Below are 15,757 nucleotides of genomic sequence, written 5' to 3'. Positions count from 1 at the left end.
TCATCATGTACTAATAACCCTGAAGTGTGTGTGTGTGTGTGTGTGTGTGTAGGGGTTGAGAAACTGGCTCTTTAACAGCAGGTGTTATTAATGATAACGTCAAGCAGAGGTGCCATAGACACACATCTCTTATCAGAGAACGGAATCTCGCGAGAGTTTGGGTGATGGTGGTTGGGAGACGGTAAGAGGAGGGGGCGGGGCCAGATGGACCTAACGTGGACGGGGATGAGAGACGGTCAGAGAGAGACAGAGAGCGGGAGCGCGCGCGAGCAGTCTGTTTTGTGACGTCACGAGTCTTCCTGAAAGTCAACAACTCAATCGGCGGTGGGAGAGGAAAGAGAGATAGAAAAGAGAGAGATAGAAAGAAGGGAGGCTCGGCGACGGCTGGCAGGGGATAAGAGCTCCATCGCGTTTTGCTTGCTTTTGGTTAGTAGCTCGTTCTTTGATTGGAAGCTTTTGTTTCGTTTCCTGTAGTGTGACCGTTGTAGTTCATGCTGCGTTGGGGCGTGCAAAACAAACAAACAATCAAACAAACAAACAAACAAGGTAAACGCAGCAGCAGTCTCTGTATAGAAGGGGAGGAGAAAGTCTGGGTGCTTGGATACTTCATGATGCAGCAGCAGCTGATGATGGTCATGATGGTCAGAGTGTATGTTGACAGCAGCCGTCTCATTCATCGCTCATATTTATATATATATATATACACACACACACACACACACACACACACACACACACACACACACACACACACACACACTCACTAAGTATGGAGGAAGGCTCTGGTGCAACACAATGATGCTGAAAGGATGGTCACAAGGTGCAAGTCGCGTGCTTCTGGCCTAGTCTGTGTATATGTATATGCATGTGAGTGTGTGTAGGTGCATGTGTGTCCTTCGTGCAAAAATGGAAGCCTCCATCCTGTAACCCACTCCAGAATCTATATCCACAATACAGTGTGCGTTCATCGGTGTTGCACCTTTGCCGAGACAACAATAACAATTAGCATGCGATCTTCGCTCTGATCCCGCCCCCCAGCCCCCCGAGCCTCATTTCCACCTTAAAACTATTCGTAATTTTTTTTTTGGGCGTGCAACATTGTCATTTTTTTTTTTATTTACGCAGTGAGTGTCGGCTGGAGGGTTGATAATGCTAGGCTAGCTGTGCTGGAGATGTTTTGGGGTGTGTGTTTGTGTGTGTGTGTGTGTGTGTGTGTGTATGTCTGTCTGTATGTACGCACGCACGCACGCGCGCGCGCGCTCATTCATAACACTGTTTACATCCGCGCTTACTCGGGCGTCCAGTCCCAACCTTATTAAAATACAACAACAATAGCAAAACATAGCAAGCATTTGTTCCGTATTTTTTTCCCCACACGCACGTGCATGCGTGGTCTCTTGTGACGCTTTATGATGAGTGTGTTCATAATATTGCCTTGAGCACATCCTGGATGCAAGCATGGCAATATTCTTCTCATATATTTTATTTAATAGATTTTGAGGTAAAAAACAAAACAAACTTAAACAAAACAGACAAACATACTGGTTATAGTGTGTGGTTTGGTATAGATATAACTCTGACCTCTGACCTGATGTGTGTGTGTGTGTGTGTATATATATGTATGTGTATGTGTGTGTATATATATATATATATATATATATATATATATATATATATATATATATATATAAAATTCCTAGCTACTAATTAACTGTCATGAGTAACTCATCTCTGCATTTCTGTGGGTTTCCTTATTGTGTGTGTGAGATAGGGAGTGAGGACGTGTTGCCTTGAAATGGACCAGTAGCTCTTTTTGGGGGGGGGGGGGGGGGGGGGGTAAATTCCTATTCTTTGCAATCCACATCTGTATAGGCTTCAGATCCAGCAGCTACAAAAGCTGCATAAACAAAGCATGTTGCTTCTAATCAACTCGACCTTGAGTTATGTGATGAGTTGAGGTCATACATTTCCGCAGAATTTGCGAAATGTTAATAATGAATAAAAAAAAACAACAACCCAATTTTGCTCTAAATAAGCAATTTGACAGAGCAAATGTATACGTTTGCACATCTTTATCGATTTTCAACTCTGTTTCAAGATCTGTTTTTCTGTAATAGTTATTCATGAGTCCCTTGTTTGTCCTGAGCAATTAAACTGTCCTTTTTGTATAAAACAAATCTCTGGAAAGTCTGTGATAAAAAAAAAAAAAAAAAAGCAGATCGAGTTGTGGGAACTCACCAGTAGGAAAGTATTTACATTTATGTCATTCGGCAGAAGCCAGTTTTAAGCCAGGATAAGGGCCTTGCTCAAGGGCCCAACATTGGCAGCTTGGCAGTGCTGGGATTTGAACTTGAGACCTTCTGATCCATAGTCCAATGCCTTAACAACTGAGCCCCTACCTCCCTAGTTGGGGGGAACTGGGGAACCTCTCGATATGCATTCAAATGCTCTAACACAGAGTCATACCCCCACACCTTACCCCTTCTTCTGCAGAGTACACAATCCAACAATGGCTACATGTTTATGACAGGCATTATAACACTTGGGACAACTGAGGGACTTGTACACATACTACTACTTCTTCTTTTGACTGCTCCCATTAGTGGTCACAGTGGATCATCCATCTCCATGCCACCCTGTCCTCCACATATGCCTCTTTCAAACCAACCACTCCACTCGTACACATATACACCAATTCAAAAGGTGGAAATGTTTATTGATCCTCAAGGAGGCAAAATGATGCGTGAAAAGAACTTTTGAGCAGGATAATTGGTGGAAATAATAATTTTGACCTCTGGGAAATATGCAGATATCTTGTGTAGCTTTTGAAGGCCAATGCTTTATGCAGATTTGCACCGTTGTGTTTTTTTATTTTTTTTTTTGTGGCATAAAAAAAAAATGCGAGCACTTTTTCACTTGTGCATTTCAATTTTTTTTTGCATAAGTGGGTGTTGTGGAAATATCTTTCAGTATGATGAAATTTTTTTTTTTCTTGCTTGTATGTCTTGTACAACAGGAAGAGCATTAAGCGTTGTGATCTGTTTCACTCCAGATATAAACTCTCGATTCGCTCCATGTCCTTTGTAAGATCAGATTCGGCGTGATTATGATTTCAGATGTACCTCATGGATGTTCTCAGACAAGGCTTCATTGAGTCGCTGAATGCAGAGTAACGTCGTGCTGCGTGCCTTGTGAGTAAATAAATCATGTCCTGAAAATCGTCCAGATAATTGCTCGCTTGTGTTCCAAAATGTCAAACCATATGTGACAAAACAAACATTAAATGACTTCTTTCTTTCGAAACGGATACAGTTCTGCTTTTATTTCAATTGACTCAAGAGACAGAGAGCGAGAGAGAGAGGGAGAAATGAGTGGCGTCTGTGTTTGAAATAAAGCTGTGGCAGAGGAGCGGAACTCCTCCGAGACCTCAGACATCCACATCCTGCAGTGTTCATTCAGAAGTTTTTCATTTCCTCCATTCTGGTTTTGCGAGCTTGGTTTCTGGTGCAGTGTAATTGAGCGCTGCTGCGTGTTCACTCTTCGTTCATTCATCTCCAGTTTCGGTAAGTGAGCTGCTGATTTTGTGCTTTACTGTAGCGAGGCGAGCAGGCGCTCGGTGTGATTGAAGCTGAAGCGAAGTTTTATGACGTTGTAACTTTGTTCAGCGACACAGAGGGGACTCGGGAGGTGGATCTTTACTGAATGAACAGCATGTTTTTTTTTTTGTTTTTTTTTTGCCATATCCTACATCTTGAGAAATGGACCCTTTAAAAGTTCTTTTAAAAAGAAGCATAGAACCTGCTTCCTGTGTTGGTGTGACTCTCTGAATAGTGTTGTAATTAGACCACATATTGTACTGAAATAATACAATGAAACAAGAAATTGAATTAAAATTCAAATCTGTAATAAAAAAAAAAAGAAAAAAAGGAATGCATGAAAGAAAAGCTGGAATAAAAAGAACCGGATTAGCATTCAATAGCATTTAATTCATAATTGTACTTTTTATTCCTTTAAAGGTTATGTTGAACTGTAACTTTTTTTATATGGCGTCCTTCATGTTTAATGTCATCAGTGTGTGCGAAATAGTGAAAATGTTACTTGCATGTTCTTGCAGCTGCGTTCAATGTTTTGTTTGTTTAGCGTGTAAAACGCATCAGGTTTTTCGCTCGGCACTAAACTTGGTTGACCACGATGAGTTTTTCAGTTCCTGTGTTGATTGCTGGGGCTATTCCTCAGTGTGTAGTAGGCTTTTGAAAGTTCTATACACCAACAAACCCAGCACAAAAGCCCAACTTGTTCAATATACTAAATATTTATTTGCTATAAATTCTGTTTGTTATTAAATAACCTTCTAGGAAGATGTTTCACTCGATTTTGGAGTGTGTTTGTGGAGATTTGTGCTTATTCAGCCATCAAGGTGTTGGTAAAGTCCTGATGTAGGTGAGGTGAGGAGGCCTGGGGTGCACTCAGTGTTCCAGTTCATCACAAAAATGTTCAATAGGGTTGAGGTCTGTTGCAGGCCAACATCTTCCACTCCAAACCATGCAAAGCAAATCTTCACGGAGCTGGCTTTGTGCACAGGGGCATCATCATGCTGGAACAGGTTTGGGTTTCTGGGTTCAAGTGAAAGGAAACCCCATCCAAAAGAAATCCTATACTGTTGTGTGCCTCCAACTTTATTGGAATCAGTTTGGGTGAAGAACCACATTTGGCTCGAAAATCAGGTGTTATATAGTGTACTTGATTTTTTTTAAAAACATTTATATGCGATAAAACAATTCCAGGGGTTTTGTGGTTGCATGTTAAAAAAAAAGTTTTACCATTAGGAAAGCTCTTTACATTTATGGCATTTGGCAGACACCCCTTTTCAGAGCGACTTACAACTGAGCAGTTGAGTGTTAAGGGCCTTGCTCAAGGGCCCAGCAGTGGCTGCTTGGTGGTGCTTGGATTTGAACTTGTGACCTTCTGATCAGAAGTCCAATGCCTTAACCATTGCGCTCCCACCTCCAGTTATATTTATTATTAAGTTCTTATAGCTGGTCAGTTAAATTAAACGATTTAGTCTAAACCTTTATATGCTTTAATAAAAACCTGAAATATGTTTTTGTAGAAATGTAAGTAATTGGGTATACTATTTTAGTATATTCATAAAATAATAAGTAATGTAGTAATAGTAATGTTCTGTAGAAGCTGTACCATCTCAGAATATAGTGTATAAGTTTTACTATACAGGGAAAGCCTACAGCTGTCTCGGCATTCAGCAGCAGATTCGCAGATTCGTTAGTACCAGTACTGACTAGTTTTGGATGCTTTTCCTTCATTTGGTGCCTTGATATTGTGCAATCCAATGCAATATAGAGGAACCTGGTGACAAAAAAAAAATCTTTTGGATTTAAACACTTTTTGCAGTCTAAACAAAAAAACTAGATAGATAAATAAACAAACCATCAAATCAATAAATAAAAAGCTGGGCAATTTAATAATTTATGTACTTGATGTCTGAGATATCATGGACATTATTATTATTATTATTTCACAATTTTATACATAGAAAGTTGTTAAAAGTTGATACTTTATTTAAAAAAAAGTTTTTAATTTCTTTAAATTTTCATATATTTTAGGTAAAAAAAAAAATGCAATTATTTGGCTAATCAAGGATAATCAAACATTTGATAAAATGTATAAAATTATAGGACAACCTAAAACTATTACATTTATTCATTAGATTTAAATCTAAACTGTAAAACTTGAAACCTAAACCTCCAGTTTTAACTGTTTAAATATTAGTAAAAAATGTGCACACGAGTGTTTTTTTTTTTTTTTCCTGTTTTCTATTTACAGAACACATTTTTATTAAAATACCGTTCATTGTAATTTGACAATTTATAAGCTTATTTTTCTTCTTTATTCGCATTATTTTAGGTTTGGATTAAACCTATTCACTTAAAGCAACCAGTAAATTATAGAAACTCCGTTACACAATAGCTTTGATAACTTTGACAATAGTGGATTGCGATTTCCATCTCTGTAACAAAACAAATCTATTACAGACCCTTAGGCTACATTTTGCCATTGCCACTTTGAGAACTCTGCCTTAGATAGGTTCTGCTTTTCATCGCTACCTGAATAATGATGGAAATAAACAGATCTGGTTAGACGTGATAATTTGCTGTTCCAATGCTTGCCGGATATGTGGGTAAAATCCGATTTGAAAGCAGTCTCTTATTACCCAGATGGATGCGATAAAAAAAAAAAAAACATGATAAGACAGCAGTTATAAGAGCACCATGTTGTTGTTTTTTTTGTTTTGTTTTTTTGCCTTGTGAAGTAATTCGATGCTGGTTTGATGCGAGAAGAGAAATGAAAACCTCAGAGTATCCACCCAGCTCAGTTAGAGGACAAATAAATAAGTAAGCCATCATTGGTGCCATGACTTTCTAAAGGTTACAGACAGTCACATGTTTGGTGGAAACCGTTCTTTTTAGTGTGATGTAACTTTGCCTTCAAAGCGCGTCACCATGACTCACGTTTCGCATAACTTGTGCAACAGAGGCAGCAGAGTCGGCAGGGTTACTGTGAAGATGTTGCTGAGGGATCAGTATATTCGGAGCTTCTTATAGGCTTCTAAGTGTAGCTTTCTTAATGTTTTTTTGCGCTTAAAAAAAAGTTGAAACTCAGTGTATTTTGAAACTGTTCAGTAGACTACATGTATATAAGTTTGTATAACCTGGTTTTTAAAGATTCTATTCCACATTTAGTCCCCATTCGCTGTTGTAATAAACTCCACTCTTCCGGGAAGATGTTCCACAAGATTTTGTAGATATTTAAGCTTATTCAGCTACAAGCGTGTTAGTAAAGTCAGTTATAAAATAGAATAGCCTTTATTTGTCACATATACATTACAGCACAGTGAAATTTGTTCTTCGCATATCCCAGCTTGCTTATAAGCTGGGGTCAGAGCACAGGGTTGGCCATGATACGGAGCACAGAGGGTTAAGGGCCCAAGAGTGGCAGCTTGGCGAAACCGTGGCTTGAACCCCCAACCCTCCGCTCAGTAACCCAGCACCTTAACCACTGAGCTACCACTCCCCTGTTACTGATTATTGATAGTAACTGATGTAGGTGAGGTGAGGAGGCCTGGGGTGCAGTCAGCTTTTACAAACAGCCTAAAGGTGTAAAATAGGGTCGAGGGTCAGAGCTCTAGAGCAGGTCTTCCACTTGAAAGCATGTAAAGCACATCTTCATGGAGCTCTCTTTGTACACAGGGGCATCTCCATGCTGAAACAGGTTTGGCTCTTCTAGTTCGAGTGAAGTAAAAAATGTAATGCTACCACATCCTAAGGCATCCTATACAACTGTGTGGCTCCAACTGTGTGGTAACAGTTTGGGGAAGAAGCACATATGCCTGGTCAGATCAGGTGTCCATTAGGTGTCCAGTGCAATAGAATAGAACATCAAGTTTTCTGCCACAAAAGTGACTCTGAATAAGAGTTACATTTGTAGGTCACATATTACTGGATAAAACAGTCAGTCACATGGTTACTTAAAGCATGAGTAGTTTCTTCATACAATAAAAAAAAAAAAAAAACTAAAAAACTAAAAACATTTTCATGCGGTTTTCTGCCTATGTTTTTTTTAATTGAGTGGCTCAGTCACAATCCCTGAATATACACTATGTTTAATCCATTACTTGAATCCTACCTGCTTCAGGAGGCTTGTTTTGTTTTTTTTTTCTCAGGTTTCTTTTTTCTAAATCGGTTTGTGTTTCTTAAGCTGGTCTCTTACTCCTGGATGCATTATTATTTTTTTATTACACCATTGACTTATTACACCATTGACTTATTACACTATTGTGTACACTATTGTGATGCATGCATCAAATCCATACATTCAGACCATACGTTCTCTCGCTAACGATAACTAACAGCAATAGAAAACAATCTAAAGCGCTCATTTTGATAATAAAAACGTCATACAAACACACCTTTTCCCTCCATAACTTAAGTTTCTCTTCTCGCTGTAATGTCCACCTGACACGTTTCGAAATTTTCCCCGAGTCGGTTTGAGGTTATCGTGCTAATTGCGTAATCGGGTTCAGCGCTCTTATTGGTTCTTGGTTTGGCGGCCATCGTAGGAGAAGTCGCACTGCGGTAAAGAGTCTGAAATCTGTTGACGCTGCCAGAATTTCACCGGAGTAAAAAAATGAACGCCATCATATCGGTTGTCGGTGAACATGTCAAACCAGCGATCAAAGAATACAGATTTTAGCCTCGGGTTATAGGAATCTTTAGGATTTCCAAAATTTGTTTCGGACGACCAAATCGTGGGCAAAATCCCACAGTGAGCACCGGGCTTAAGATTACAATCTTAAACTCTGTCAATCTAAAAATCAAGTCTAAAACTCTGTTGGGAGAGAATATAGTTAGAACGAAATTTTTTTTTAATAAGTAGAAGTGCTAATGTAAGTACTGCTGGTAGGCGTTGATCTTTAGATGTTGTTTGAAGACTGCTAGTTACTCGGCTGTCGAGCAGTGGTTGAGGATCGGAGGGAGTGTGGTGCAGTGCAGTGTGAGATCTTCACTGTGAGGATGTAGGGGTAGGGGTGGGGGCAGGGGGGGGGGGGGGTAACTCTGTTTTTTGGCTTTGTAGACAAGCATCAGAGCACTAGGACCAGTTTGAATGAACAGTGTTTTGGGGAGAAGAAAAAGCCGAATAAAATAGTTCTAGTGTTTCAAATAATCCAGTCGGAGTCAGAGCTTCAGGAATGAGTTGAACATGAATGAATGAACATCTACGGAACGACTCTTTATACTCCTGAGCCAAATGTTTAATATAGAGTTTAAATTTTGTTCAAAGAGCTCAGAGTTCAGGTTATTTATTGTTTCAGTACTGTTGTTTTGTTTGACATTTATTTTTTTAGTTTTAGAATAATTGGCGATGTTTCAGTTCCAATTTTGAAAGGGTGTATTATTTGCATTATTATGCCGTTATAATATATTATGATTATAGTAGTGGCATAACATAATAGCAAATAAGAGACAATATGGTTTATCGCAATTATTACTGGGACAGTATATTGTCTGAACAACACCGATGATGTATGCAGAATAGTTTTGATAAAAAGTCAGTTAAATGTTGGTCGCATCGTCGCACAATTATCATATTTGTATTACAAATATATATTAGTGAAAAACTGATGTAGTGTGTAGTTACAGCATGTTGTCATTTTGTCACTGAGCTACTAATAAAAGGGTATAGTCTCTCTATTTTTTTTTTAATTGATAAAGGAAGTTATATATTACATTATATACTTATTTCAATTGTAATTTTTTTTGTAATTTTTTTTGTAATTTTTTTCAGGCTTCCTGGTTTAAATAAATGTAATTTTATTCACATAATTCTAACAGTGGGCCTTTGTCTCAAGGCAGATATCAGTTTAAAATAAATAAATGTAACTCTGTAAACTCCCTGAGGTACTTTGAGCGACTCAAGCGTACACATTTATTAGGATAAATGTATTAAAATAAGCTGTTTCATGACAATGGAGTGCTGATTGTTAAAAGCACAAGACAATTTGAATTCAATTCAAAGGTTTTTGAAGTCAAAAACTAAAACTATACTAGCTTTGTCTTCATAAGTACATGAAGTACCAGCTGGCTTATCTTTTCTCTTAGATTCAAAGTTAACAGATCCCTTTGGCATAATTATTTTTCATGCATAAAGAAATATCTCTCCTCTGTGCCTACAAGCACTAAATTGATGACCGCGGTGTTAGCAGTTTCATTATTCGTATTATTGAGTTATGCTTGAGAAAGCTGAAGGGTTTTCTGATGCTGCTAGATTTCTCGCTCAGGTTCAACGTTTGTGGATTTAAGCTCCTCCCACTCGAGATTAGGAATTCCTGACGTGTTGCTGCTTACCCTTCTTTAGCCATTTAATATTGAATACAGTACATTTTAAACATGCACAATGATGACACAGCGATTTTTTTAAACAATAGGATGCACATACACTCACCGGCCACTTTATTAGGTAGACCTTACTAGTACCGGGTTGGACCCCCTTTTGCCTTCAGAACTGCCTTAATCCTTCATGGCATAGATTCAACAAGGTACTGGAAACATTCCTCAGAGATCTTCTGCTGCTGTAGCACATCCGCCTCAAGGTTCGACGTGTTGTGCGTTCAGAGATGCTCTTTTGCATACCTCGACGATACCATAACGAGTGGTTATTTGAGTTACTGTTGCCTTTATCAGCTCGAACCAGTCTGGCCATTCTCCTCTGACCTCTGGCATAAACAAGGCATTTGCGCCCACAGAACTGCCGCTCACTGGATATTTTCTTTTTTTCTGACCATTCTCTGTAAACCCTAGAGATGGTTGTGCGTGAAAATCCCAGTAGATCAGCAGTTTCTGAAATACTCAGACCAGCCTGTCTGGCATCAACAACCATGCCACATTCAAAGTCACTTAAATCACCTTTCTTCCCCATTCTGACGCTCGGTTTGAACTGCGGCAGATCGTCTTGACCATGTCTACATGCCTAAATGCATTGAGTTGCTGCCATGTTATTGGCTGATTAGAAATTAGTGTTAACGACCAGTTAGACGTGTACCTAATAAAGTGGCCGGTAAATGTATTTTGTATCAGCATGCACCGAGGCCACTTTCATAGGAAGTGAAACCGTACAGATCGGAAACAAAACCAGGTGATGTTTTTTTTTCCTGATCTTTAGTTTCAGTGAGCTTTATCAATGTGCAGCTTGTTTACTGCTGAGTTTATGCTGTGCAGTTGCAGCGTTTTTCTTCACGATTACTGTATTACTCGTCAATTTTGTAATTGACAACTTGAAAATGTTCTTTAAGGCAGATTTTTTGAATGAACAATCCTATACTTTTTTATTATTAAATGTGATAAGATTCTGTTTTACTTGGTGAACAGCGTTGGAGCGCAGGTTTATAGTATAAAATACTAAATACATTTGATAGTCACAGTGTTAAATTGATTATCAGCTAGTAAAAAACCTCAACACTCCGATTTATGAGACATTTTCTCTGCCAAATTCATCTATTGGTGAATTGAATCAATTTTTTTAGACACTGCCACAACTTTTGTCTTTGTAATGGCACTAAATCAGCTACCGGGAAGCATATCACATAACCAAATATAGTCTTCCATAACCTAAGACCGTCTCAACTCCTAACCAAATATTTTCCTTAACGACGTATAATGTTGCCTAAGGCAGCATAATTGGTTTGAAATTTTATCCATTCTCATTTTTGCGCCATTCTGCATTATAGCTTAACTAGCTTTAAAAGATCTAGCAAGCTAAAATGGAATTCAACGTTGGCTTCTCATTCATCCCTGTCTTCTGCTAACTCCTGAGTAAACAGCAGCAGTTTCATCGAAGATCAGCACACAGCCTACACTAACTTCTATAGGTGGTTAGATTTGGACACCACTAGAAGTGTTAATGAAGACAGCTGACTACTAAAAATGGCTTAAGGTTGATTCGTTAGGTAAGAACACCGGCAAGTTCACCTTATCCATAATTTATGGCTTGTGCAGTGCGTATTTTGCATTCGTAGGTGGCTGATGCTGTGTCGGTGATCTCTTAAGCACCACAGTAATGCATAGTTACGTATTCTATCAAACGGGAGTATTCAAGCACAAACCTTTGTATAAGCAAAACAAGGAAGGAGGGGGAAAGCTGCAGGATTCAACTTTACATCAGCATGCCTGTGGCAGTAGACGTGAGCTTGCTGGCAATCAGAGGGTGCAGGAAAAATGGCAGGATGCTCTGAGTTGCTGCCATGAGAGAGAGAGAGAGAGAGAGAGAGAGAGAGAGAGAGAGAGAGAGCGAGAGCGAGAGCGAGAGAGCGAGAGCACACGCGTGTTGAAGTGGAGGAGGAGGAGGAAAAATGGAATAGCACAATATATTTCTTTCACCACTTTGCCATACAGACGAGGGTAATGCATCAGGGTGAGTCACAGCTATCTCCCACTCTAAAAGGGCACTAGGTACGACGACTCTACATACGTTCTGTTTGCACAGCTCAAACTAATTTTAGACATTAGAATGATAAATATATATGGGGTTGATATTGATCATGAATGGGCCTTCTGGGAATGTAGAGGTTCTTAAAGTTGAGGTTCAGTAGGGTTCTGAGCTCTGTGTAGATCACCGAAGTTCTCCCATTCTAAGTCTGGCAGGAAGCCATGTCTTCATGAAGCTTGCTTTGTGGAAAAGGACATCATCATGCTGGAACAAGTTTGGGTATCGGTTCCAGTGAAAGAAAATTGTAATTCTATGGCATACGCAAACAACTGTTTTTAAGTTTGCGGCAACAGTCTGGTGACGAAGCACATATAAGTGTTAACATATATTTGGTCCACATTTAGTGTATGTTGAAACACAACTCGGTCCCACCAATCAGAGTTCACAAAATGCCAGATCCGACGGATCAGAGAGGTTTAAGACCCAGCAGTGACATCTTGGTAATGCTATGGCTTGAACTCGAGGTTTGAGAATCAGTAAAACGAGTCATAAGAGCTTAACAAGTACATGTTTATCCCAAGAGCTGCTTGTTGGCAGCCCCAACCACTGCACATAGCTATCCATTATAAGTAACTGGGGAAAGTCTAAGGTAATTGCCCACGTGTTAGAGATGCGTTAAAGCCTGGAGTGTCTCTTTAATATGATATCGATAGTGAGGTCATCATTTTTGGATTACAGCCACAAAGGGTTGGGAAAAAATGAAAAGAAAAACCTGCCTTTTTTCAAAGCAACTAAAGACTTTTTTGATGGTATGCGACCGAACCTAATACAGTTTTACCTCAGCATTTCGTTTTTGTCTGCTTTAGAAATTGACAGTTGTTGATCGCATCATTTACATTCCAGTCAGCTCTTGCCAGAAGCCCCGAGGCTTCACAGAGTTTAAACTGACCTCATACATGCTTCCTGCTACAAATCAAAGAACATTAACACTGATTTTGTCCTCATGCAGAGTCCATATCGCATTACTAGGAGATTAAAGTTATAGCTATATGCAGCTCAAACCGCTCTGACTGCGCTCGAGAAGCTTTTCACTGAGCTTTATTTATTTATTTATTTATTTTTTTATTTTTTTTTTTACCACATTTAGAGTTCTCCAGATGGTGTCCTTGCTTGGGTTTAGCTTGCAGCACTGCAGCCGAATCCAGAATGGCTGCTTTTTTACATTCACCTTAGTAACAAGTCCTTTAAAGTGCAGAGCAAATATAATTAAAAGTCTATCTATAATGAGTCACAAGATTGTGTACATATTGCCATTGTTGAATGTTGTATTTGGAGTCTAGAAAAAAAAAAGGATCTGCCTTTTACCCTCAGCAACAGATGCTCACGAAATGAAGGTGCTTTATTGTTTAACTGTTTAACTTAGCACGTTCCGTTTCCTTGTCTTTTTTTTATGTCATAGTTTACTGGTTCACAGTGTTCTTAAGCCGTGCTCGGTCACCAACTGGAACTTTTTCAAACACAAAAAAACACATGTACGACCTTGAGTTTGAAAATAAAATAAATGCAGATAAGATGCATTAGAACTGGCAGAATTATATAAAAAAACATTAACACATTACAAATATTATTATTATTATTTTTAACTTCTAGCTATAATGGCACAGTGTAGATATTGAAAACAATTTTGTTAGAGGCAAATGTTTCTATTTTCTTATATGTGTTTTGAACGTTAAAGATTTCTAGACTTAGAGGTTATTCAGTGGATGCCATAGTTACTTATTCCTCAAAATAATTCTCCTTTACTTGTCCATTAAATGATGCTATATGCATGGCTAGAGAGAAGCATGAGGTCACTGCAAAACCTGTAACATACAGTCATAGAGGCTACACTATAAAATGATCTCATATTGTATTATATGCTACTGTATTGTATTTACATTACCGTAAAGTAATAAAAAAAACAAAAACTTTTTTTTTACATAAATTCATATTGGTATTTATAGACCCCACTGCTACAATTGTATAGTAATGTTCTGTTAAAATATTGTTGTTTTACTGTTTATTATTTTCGTTTATTTTTCATTCGCTTTAGAACAAGCAAAAGGTGTTAGTTTACTCAAAACTTGATAAAAAAGCTTTGACTAGCACACATTTGCTACTTATGCTAGCATTACGTAGTATACGTTTCTTTTGCTGCTTCAAGTACACAATTTTGTCACTTATTCTTACTGTGTTGTCCTTTGATGCGGCACTGTATATGTTTCCCGGCATATCTACCATATCAATTTGTTAGATATGCTTAAAGCATCATTGGATTGAGCACAGTGTATATTCAGACACCGACAGCTCGTATCTCATACAACTCGTGTTTCTGTCATATCTGATTCGGGTGGTAAAGTTTGAATCAGATAAAGCGAGATTTGTATGCGATGTCAAATTTGTTTGGAGTTGGGTTTGTGGACACGCTTCTATATTTGTGACGACAACACAACCAGGTCAAGGGAGGATATCAGTGTATACATTTTATACTATACATGTGTAAATACAATCATTAGGGAGAATCTTTTATAACTTAAGTGTAATAAAAGCAGCATCCTGTCTAGTATTTGTTGGTGTTGTGTGTGTGTGCTGCATTCGCTGCTATGTAAAGCATGATTCACAAGTTAATGTTTTTATTTTCATGTCTATCATATCATATATCATATCATATATACAAATCCCATGTTTGTCCTTTGACTTTCCATTCACTACTTGGATGCATGCCTTTTGTTGTTACCAGGACATGTATTAACAATCAACAGTGACTACAGTCTGGACAGACAGATCAGATTTGGCTAGTTATAATAAGTATGCAAAGATTCAGGAAAGAGTTTGAAAATTGCTCTACCGTCTGAACTTGAGAACCATTGATCTGTCTTTTCATCAGCACTCAGACTTTTAAATAACTGGTTATTTTTGGTTAGTTGACTGTTCTTTAACTTTTCCTTTTTTTTTTTTTCTTTTTTTTTTGGCTGTACACTTAAAGCATTTGGGTTTGAAATCAAAAGATGAAAATGTGAAAAGGGATCAGAACAGATATTTTGTGGATAAATGCGTTAAACAACATAGAACATGGTATTTTTTGTTCAAGCCCACCCATTTTTCAAGTAATAAAAAACACATAACTAAATTTTATGAGAATTGAATCGTTCCGATAAAGGGGAGATTACTGTATATTGTCTTATATTTAGTTTAATCTCAAATCGACCTCAAATTGACCTTGCCCTTCCAATACTTTCAGAGGATACTGTATGTGGCCAGTGGTATAGATAGGGATGTGGTAGTCCTTTTCCACAAATAACTGTTGCCATGATTGAATTGTGGAAAAAAACATATCCCTCATACAATTGCAAACTAGTGAAGAGCTTCTACACATTCATATTACAAACCATGGATAGTTTAAAAATGTATAACCCTTTTCCATGGATATAATGTGGGGATATGACTATTAAATCTCTTTTTATGTGTGTGTGTGTGTGTGTGTGTGTGTGTGTAGAAACAAGAAACACAAGAAACACTTATTTCTAAAACATAGACCTGTCATGTGTCTCAGTGCACCATAAACTTCAGTAATCCAAAAAATTACAATGCTATTTTGTGTCTTGAAGGCATTTTATGCACCTTTGTGAAACCGAGTGTGTCCGGGTACCTGTTGAGATAGTGGATTCTGATTCATGTTATATGAATATACTTGTGTGTGCAGCACATCACCTTGAAAATA

At 38.2% G+C, this 15,757-nt stretch overlaps 1 protein-coding gene across 2 annotated transcripts in view; it reads left to right on the top strand.

The window, feature by feature from the left end:
- Positions 1–206: 206 nt before the first annotated feature.
- Positions 207–15,757, top strand: part of akt3a (v-akt murine thymoma viral oncogene homolog 3a) — a 108,309-nt gene continuing 92,758 nt past the window's right edge. The window contains exon 1 of one of the 2 annotated variants that reach the window (XM_083540029.1): positions 207–426. The gene's annotated coding sequence lies outside the window, so the exon portion shown is untranslated. Of the gene's footprint in view, positions 427–3,409; positions 3,564–15,757 lie in introns of those variants that run through there. The other variant, XM_083540030.1, reaches the window with a different exon arrangement.

Source organism: Silurus aristotelis (genome assembly GCF_946808225.1).
Source record: "Silurus aristotelis genome assembly, chromosome: 4".
NCBI classification, from domain to species: domain Eukaryota; kingdom Metazoa; phylum Chordata; class Actinopteri; order Siluriformes; family Siluridae; genus Silurus; species Silurus aristotelis.
Note: the sequence above shows the minus strand (reverse complement) of the source record. Positions and strands in the feature narration are given on the sequence as shown.